Source organism: Gracilinanus agilis, unplaced genomic scaffold (assembly GCF_016433145.1).
Source record: "Gracilinanus agilis isolate LMUSP501 unplaced genomic scaffold, AgileGrace unplaced_scaffold5673, whole genome shotgun sequence".
NCBI classification, from domain to species: Eukaryota; Metazoa; Chordata; class Mammalia; order Didelphimorphia; family Didelphidae; genus Gracilinanus; species Gracilinanus agilis.
In genome coordinates, this window is record NW_025392165.1 from 1 (window position 1) to 8,558 (window position 8,558).

Below are 8,558 nucleotides of genomic sequence, written 5' to 3' on the forward strand. Positions count from 1 at the left end.
CCTTCCTTCCTTCCTTCCTTCCTTCCTTCCTTCCTTCCTTCTTTCCTTCCCTCCCCCACCTCTCTCTTTCTTTTCCCCTTACTTTCTGTTTTAGAATTTAGAATCAATTTTAGAATTGGTTCTAAGGCAGAAGGACAGTGAGGGTAGGCAATAGGGGTTAAGTGATTTGCCCAGGGTCACACATCTAGGAAGTGTCTGAAGCCAACTAGCTTGTCTTTTAAGGCCCAGTTCAAATGCATTCTTCTCCAGGAAGTTTATAATTTAGTGAATAAAGGACTGGGAATTGGAAGAGGGTAGGGAGCTCACCTATACTGTTGCCTGGTGTCACATCTCCCTGCATTGGTCTCCCGGAGTTTAGTAGCCAGGACTCTGATTATATTGATAAAAAGAATAAAGTTCACCTGTGGGAAAGAAAAAAAGGAATATTATAATTTAGAAAGAAGGGATGGGATTTCAGGGTTCTCTGTAGCTAGAGGAGAGGCAGACAGAAGGAGGGTGATAGGACAACCCTGTGGACCTTTTCCCCTGAGAGAGAAAGTAGCAGGAGTCTGAGTCCAATGCAGAAAAATAGAAAAGATGCTGGTGTTGGGAGCCAGAACACCTTAGTTCAAATTCCAGGTCTGGCATTTAGGAGCTGTGTGACCTTGGGGAACTCACTTAACTTTTCTGGGTTTTAATTCTTTTTTCTATAACATGGGTAGTATGGACAAGAACTCTACATTCTCTTCTGGATTTGACATTCTGTGATGCTATGGGATATGGGGGACTCCCAGGGAAGAGCCCACATAGCTCTGGGGAAAGTATTGCCTTCTGCCCTTCCACTTATTCCTTAACCTAAGCATTTTCTCCTTCTGAAACCTTCCCAGAAAATGCCAATATGTCACAGTCCTGGGATTCACTTGCTGTGGGAATTCCCAGTACAAGGTCCATAATCTTAATAATTGATTATTGATTGATTATAGTCTTGCTGCCTGAGACTTAGAGAGGAAGAGAGGTCCAATATGGACTCAGTCCATAGTTATGCAGCTAATTAAATCCTAGAAGCAGGATTTAAATCTGAGTCTTCTGGACTCCAAATCATTCAGTACTCAAGTTATTATGCCATACTGTGGTCACCTTCCATAGGATCAGTGGAGATAGACTTGGATGAACCCTTGCATAGAATTCAGTCCTTCATCTTCATTTAACAGATAAGGAAACAGAAACTAAAGAATGATGAAATATGATGATTTAAATGAAGAAACATGATTTGCTCAAGATCACGTGGCTAGTAAGAAAGCAGGAACTTAAATATGAGTTTTTTGACTCCAAATCCACTGCTCTTTGCACTGGAACACTCATCTGTTTACTCTCTGTTCTCTGTTCTCTCTCGCCTACTCTCTATATTTAGAGCCTGGGAAAAGGCCCAAAGAGGGGCCATTTACCCTAGTTGGATAGATAGACCTAGATGCCTTGTTGACATGGGGATGGCCAGGTCCTCTGTGGATCTCTTGGCTATTGCAACAGCTTCGTAATTGAATCTCTTTGACTCAATGGCCTTCTCTATCTAGTGTGTTCAGCATATACCACCAGAATGTGCTCTTGTGAGATAATACATGTAAATTTATCTGGAAACTTTAAAGCAATATAAAAATGTCAGTTTTCACTGTTATTGTCTTTAACAAGAAGACAGAGTTTAGCGGATAGTCTCTAAGATCCTGCATCATAGTTCTGATCCCACCATGATTTCAACTTCTTCAGAAGTTCCCCTTTAGCCCTCTCTCCATCCCCCCATCCCCTTCCAGGTCTCAGCCTAGCACTCAAAGACCTCCATTAGAGATATTTTGGTACATGTTTAACAACTGGCTCTCCAAGAATAAAACCCACTACATTTTCTGTTGCTTTCTTAAGTCTGCAATTCAACAAGCAATAAATCAAGCCCTCATTTGTAGTTTGCTTATTTCTAAGGTGTAAAATGTTCACATTGAATTTTTTTTCACACTGAAAATTTAGCACTTGGCTGGTTCTAGCACATTTCTACTACTGTCAGGCTCCAACTTCCTTATATGATATGACTCCTCTCTTAAATTCTTTAGTTTTTTTTGCCTTTCTCCTGCATAAAACTCAATCCATCTAAATTTCTTTTGTCCTTCAAGGGTCTTCTCAAGTCTCAACTTCTCTAGAATCTTCCCAGCCCATCCCAGCCCAGTGGGATCTCTTCCTCATTAGAACTCCCATAGGACCTACTCTCTTCAGTCCTTACTTGGTCCTAGGATCAAATGAATTAGAATTATAAATTATTTTTTCCTGAGTGTGAGTTTGGCCTCTCCATTTAAACAGGAAGCACCCTAAGGGAGGGTATATATGTCTCATACAGCCACAAAATTATCAGTTAGAAGGGACCTCAGACTTCCATCTGGTCCAACTTGTACCTGAGTGGAAATTTTCTTTGCAAAATTCCTGCAAATGGTTCATCCAAACTTTGCCTGGAGGTCTCCTGTAATATGGAATTCACAACTTCTCTCTGGTGCCTTCCTTCTGTTGATTCTCCTCAATTTATTCTGTATAGAGCTGGTTTGTAGATAGTTGTTTGTCTGTTGTTCCCCTCACTAGATTATGAGCTCTTCTAGCATCCGGATTGTCTTTTACCTTACTTTGCATTCCCAGGGCTTAGCATAGCCTGATATGTAATAGGTACTTAATAAATATTGATTTATTGGTTAGAAATTTAAGTAAATCAACTCCCTAATAAGACCTCAGGATTAAATAGCAATTTGATTGAAAAAAGGATCGGGGTTCTTAGTAGACCACAAGCTTGATATGAATCAACAGTGTAGCCAAAAATGCTAATGTGATCTTAAGCTACTATAAGATTAGCAAACTTTCATAAGTGATGAGGTGCTAGTTCTGTTGTCTTTTATCCTGATCTGATCAATACTATGTCCTCTGGGTACCACCTTTTATAAAGGATATTTATGAGCTGGGAAGCAACTAGAACGGTCAAGAGCTTTGAATCCATGCCATAGAGAATAGATTGAAGGATCTGGGATGTTTTCCCTGGAGAAGAGAAGGCTCCATGAAGGGTGGAGCATCATGGTAGATGTGTTAAAAGGCTGCCAAAATGAAGAGAGATTTCACTTATTTGGTTCAAGCCCAGAGGGTGAAGCTAGTAGCAATGAAAGAAATGAGTTGCAAAAAGATAAATTTAAGTGTGTTATAAGGAGAAACTTCCTATTATTAATCATTATTAGAATTCTCTGAAAGTAGGACAGGCTGTCTTAGGAGGTAGCTGCTTCCTCTCCCTGGTGGCTTTCAAGAAGAGGCCAAATGACTACTTGTTGGATGGACTTGTAGAAAAGATTTTTCTCTCCAAAGGCTACCAAGATCCTTTCCACCTCTAACTCTGAGGTTGGGATCTCTCTGAGGGTATAAACATGATTTCTCATGGACCAAGGCAATTTGGTTTCTCCATTCAAAATGGAAGCTCCTTGAGGGACAGTCTATGTGTTTCACATAATTGCAAATTATCAAAGGTGGAAGAGATCTAGACACCATTGGATCCAACTTGTACAATGGTTCCAATAGCCTTGGGAGGCTGGAAGTAGGCTTCCCTTGCAGGTTGAGGCTCCTTTAGGGCAAGTACCACATATTCTCCTTAGACCTCCCTTCCCGTCCCCCAGGCCCTGCTCACCACAATAGCTGCCAGGATGGGCACCTGTATGATCCATTTCTTATTCCCCGAACTCAGGTCCCAGCACCTGGGGAGACACACCATGATCAACCCCCAGGGGCATTCCTGATGGGCTCCTCCATCCTGGGCAAAACTTTTCCTTAGACTCTAGGAGTATACTATGGGCAAAATACTTGGAAGCTCCCTAATTTGGGGTCTATCAAAAGTCCCCACTCTATTAAACCACCCCCTGAAGTGGCCCTCATAAGGGACATGACTGTGTTTTCTGATGCTGGCATCATAGTTCATGGATGGACCTTGGACACCCTAAGACTATTGTGCTCTGAAGCTCCCCCCAAACTCCAGGGCCCAAAAGGCCCCAAAGGAGGCCCCAGACTTACTCAGTGTTGGCTAGTGTGGCCCTCACGGTCACCCATACAGCGACAAACACGGCAGGGAGGCCTGGGGAGGAGAGTAGAGGAGAAACAGAGAAGAGGAAAGAAGGGAGAGGAGAGATATAGAGGAGATGTGGAGACATGGAGAAGAGATGAGAGATGTAACAGGTGGAGAGGAGAGACAGAGGAAATAAGAGACAGAGGAGAGGAGATGAGGCATGAGACCCCAATTCTCCTACCCTCCTACCCTTCAACAGCCCATGATAAGCCCCCTTCCCACAACTTCCCTCCCTCTTTCCCTTTCCCTGGCCTCTAAGCCTTAATTTACCTCTCTGACCATAGATGGAAGGCACAGGAATGTTGAGAGAGAGAAGAGGGGTGGAAGGAGGAAAGATAGAATACATCGGAGAGGAAAGATGATGATGGGGAGATCAGAAATGGTAGAGAGGAGAGATGCTGACACTGAGATCTGAGGAGAGGCAGAGGAGATGTGAGAGAGGGCTAGATTAGGAAGAGAGATGTGAGGAAGAAGAGAATGAGAGAGGGAATGGAACCCATAAATTTTAGAATGGAAGGGAACAGAGGGACCATCTAGTCCAACATGAGGCAGATGAGACAAGGAAGGGAGGAAAAATAAGGAATGAGGATAAGAAAAAGGGATGGTGGTGAGGGAAGTAGGCAGGGTTAGAAGGGGAAGTAGTGAAGATCTGGCATTGGCTGAGGTCAGCTGAGTCCTCTCTAGGTTGGGGATCTCCAAAGGCATGAACTCTAGGGGTTGTAGCTGCTCCCTGGTTTCAAAATGTGGAGTTCTAGGATTTGTGGGTTCCAGGATAGAGACCATTTTGATGACTTTTCAGAGAATGTCCAACCTCCTTCAACTAACACTTGGTATTCTGTCTCTGGCCACTATGTCTTTGCCCTGACTGTCCCATGTCCCTGGAATGTCCTCCTACCTTGCTGCCAACTCCTAGAATCTCTGGCTTCTTTCAATGCTCACTTTCAATGCCTTCTCTCCTGGGCAGTTTTTATGATTCTCCTAATTGTTACAATTCTCTCCCTCCTCAAATGAGCATGCCTTGAAGTGTCTTTTTATATTGCTTCTCCTCTCTGTAGACTGCAAGCCCCTGAGGGTAGTAGCTACTTTATTTTTATATCCAGAAACCACCTTCCACCTGGAAGGTACTTAGTAAATTTGTGCTTGATTCTATTGGATTGGAAGCCAGTCTGTTCTCTGGTCCCTTTTCCTTTCCTTTCTCCTCTGTTCTCCCCTGCTGGACCCTTTACCCCAACTATGTATCTGCCAGTGAATATGGGCAACACACTCAAGCAGGTTTAAAGAATTCATCTGTCTCTTCCAGAATTTCCTTCTTTTAACCACTGGTTCCCTCTTTAGGGTGACCCTTGGAAATCACTGTCCTTGCTAGCACCCCCGCCTTCACCTACAGGCCCCCATTATGCTTTCTTCCTATTTTCAGCTTCCTTGGCCCCTCCAGAGGTAGGACCCTTTTCTGTCTGGCCTTCCAGGTCCATCTCTTGGTTTCAGATAGAAGCTGTGTCTATCTGAAGTCCAACTCAATAGGATCTCTCTTTGCCTCTGTCTCCTTCTCTCTCAGATTTTGTCTTATAATTGATACTAAATATTGGTTCCAAGGCAGGATCGGTAAGGGCTAGGCAACTGGAATTAAGTGGCTTGCCCAGGGTCACACAGTTAGAAAGTATCTGAGACCAGATTTGAACCTAGGACCTCCTGTCTCCAGGTCTGGCTCTCTGTCCACTGAGTCACTTAGCTGCCCACTTTTTGATGGCTCACTCAACTGTCCTATGTACTCACCTCTCCTCTGATTCAAGAACATGGCTCTCTGCTCAGTTCCCCTTATCCTAGGATCTTTTTTTCTCCCCCCACTCTACATCTTCTTCCCAATTTCTGAACCCCTCAGTTTTTTTTAAATTTTAATTTAAAACTTTTTTTTCAGTTTTTCTAAAAGCTGCCATCTCAGCACAAACTACCACATTATTAAAGTGCCACCTTACCCTTTTTCTGGCATCAGCAGCCTAGCTGGTTGGCCCAAAGATCACCTCTGCCAGGTTCATATTTGCAGGGGGGAAAATCCCAATTTAGCCTAAATTGGCATAGTGGAAAGAGCCTGGAGAGGAAATCATTCCCCTACATACTATCTGTATGGCCACAGACAAAGTGTTTCCTCTTTCTGGACCTCAGTTTCCTCATCTGTAAAATGAGAGGGATGGATCCCAAGCCCTACGTATGGACCCAGCCTGCCCCAGTGATGCTGCCCTCTTCCAAGGAGCCCTTTTTGTTCTCCAGCCCTACAACCACGTTCGCTGCCCTGACCTGACCGCCTAGTCGCCACCCTCGGTTCGGAGCCATCTTATTAGCAAACCGAGCGACATCGGCTCGCACAAAACCATCTGGGCAAACCTAAATGCAGACCTGATAGGAAAGAGCACCGCTGCCCACGCATGGCAGGATCCACGTTCCCCCCGTGCCCAGGGACGTCTGCCCAGTTCTGACGGGCATGCACGAGCCCCGCATCCGTGGGCATAGACGGATGCCACAAATGCACACAGAGAGGTGGGCACTTATCCGCATCTGCACAGCCCGTATGGACCCAACCACTCCCCCGGGGACACAGGAAGGGTTTCCTGGGTGGGCACGGACGCTGTCAGTGACTCTTATAGTATCCACATTGTATGCGCTGTGCATAGGAATGAAAACACACAGTGTGTACAATGCAGGTTCTATAAAGTCAGGCGTGTCCCCCTCAGGGCTTGCCCCTGTGGGCTCATCTAGCCAAGTGAGGCCCACACCACGGGCCGGCTTGGTCCAGCCCATCCTACACATCACAGCCGGCACCCTCGCCCCGCCGGTACCGGGGTCTCCCCTCAAAACTCAGCTGCACTCCCTTTGTCTTGGCTCCCTGAGGCCCCTTGGGCTCGGGCAGTCTCTCTGGGCTGAATTTTAGGGCTTCTGCTCTTAGCTCCCCACTATGGCCACAGGCCAGAAGCTCACATCTTTCCGGGTTCTGCCACGGACCAGGGCTGAGCTTTCGCCAGTAAGCGAGCGTCCCGACGTCTGGGGGTTGACCATAGGCCCCTCTGAGTGAAGAGGACGGTGTGGAAAGCTTTCTGGAGGCGTTTATTTTGGAGGAAGGAGAACTATTCAGTCACCCTCCCTGGAGGATCTAAGCATCAGGAATGGGGACGTTGGGCAGGGAGGCAGGGAGAGAGAGACAGAGAAGGAATCCTTGGTTCTGCTCTCTCCCACATAATAGAATAAATGAAATTTTAGGGCTGGAAAGGGTGTTGGAGATAGAGTAGTCCAAATCTCACAGCTGGGGAAACCAAGCCCCAGGGAGAAGAAGTGACTTGCTTGCTATATAGCAGAGATGAGATTGGAACCCAGGTCCTGGACCTTTGGATTTAGGACTCTGTTTCTCCTCTATCAGGCAGCTTTTTTCCTCCCTCACATGCCTGCCATTGTTGGGGCTGTCTGTTCAGAATGAGCTCGTCCAGGGGATGGTGGGTGAAGTAGGCTCCCTCAAGTTCTCTAAAGGAGTCACTAAAGTCTATTTATTCCTATGGGGCTGGGGGCTGGGGGGACCCTCTGGGCATTCCAGGGGCCCTGATCACAGCTAGATGGGTATGGAGAAGGGAAGAGAAAGGTTTGTGTCTCAAACCCAGGATTCTTTTCCGTCAGAGACAGGCCATGGTGGGCCCAACCCAGGGCTAAAGAGGAAACCCTGGCCATAATCTGCTACAAGGGTTCTTCTTCCAGGCTCCTGTTTTCTGGTTACAGACTGAACTCAGACCCTAGTCATAGGCTGAGCCCTGACCCTGGTCATAGGAGAAGTTTTTGGAGCTGACCACTAACAGAATTATTGGAGTCCAGAGCAAGATGGGACGTCAGAGTCTACCTCCTCCATTTTATTTTATTAATTTTTTTTTATTTTAAAAAACTCTTACTTTCTGTCTTAGTAACAACTCTAAGACAGAAAAGCGGTAAGAGCTGGACAAATGGACATTAACTGACTTGCCCAGGGTCACCCAACTAGGAAGTGTCCGAGGCCAGTTTTGAGCCCAGGACCTCCCATCTCCAGAGCTGGCACCCCATTTACTGGGCTACCTCACTGACCCAATGCCTTCATTTTACAGATGAAGAGACCAAGGTTCAGAGTAGAAAGGATTTGCCTAAGGTCACACAGAGGTCCATGGGCTGAGCTGCGCTGGACTTCTTTAGTCCTTTGCCATGTATGCTGCCTCTCCCTTCATCCTTTCTGCAGCGCTGAGACATATCCAGCCCTAATCCCACACTTGTTTTCTGTCCCTGACACCATTTCCCTCCTACGAGTATTACTGCTGATTCTAGATCCCTTATTGTAGGTGGATATTGGACAGCCAGCGTGCATGCGTGCTTAAGGGGAATTTCCTGTAGGAACAGAATTATGGGGAAGCTATAGGACAGGCACAGGCACAAATATATAGGGCTATTATAATAT

At 45.9% G+C, this 8,558-nt stretch overlaps 1 long non-coding RNA gene across 1 annotated transcript; it reads right to left on the reverse strand.

Annotated features, from left to right (window-relative positions):
* Window positions 1–160: 160 nt before the first annotated feature.
* Window positions 161–4,140, reverse strand: LOC123256184. The gene is made up of 3 exons (XR_006506827.1): window positions 4,051–4,140; window positions 3,671–3,737; window positions 161–401 (listed from the first exon to the last, which is right to left on the reverse strand). It is a non-coding gene; the product is annotated as an uncharacterized LOC123256184 (long non-coding RNA).
* Window positions 4,141–8,558: the final 4,418 nt, after the last annotated feature.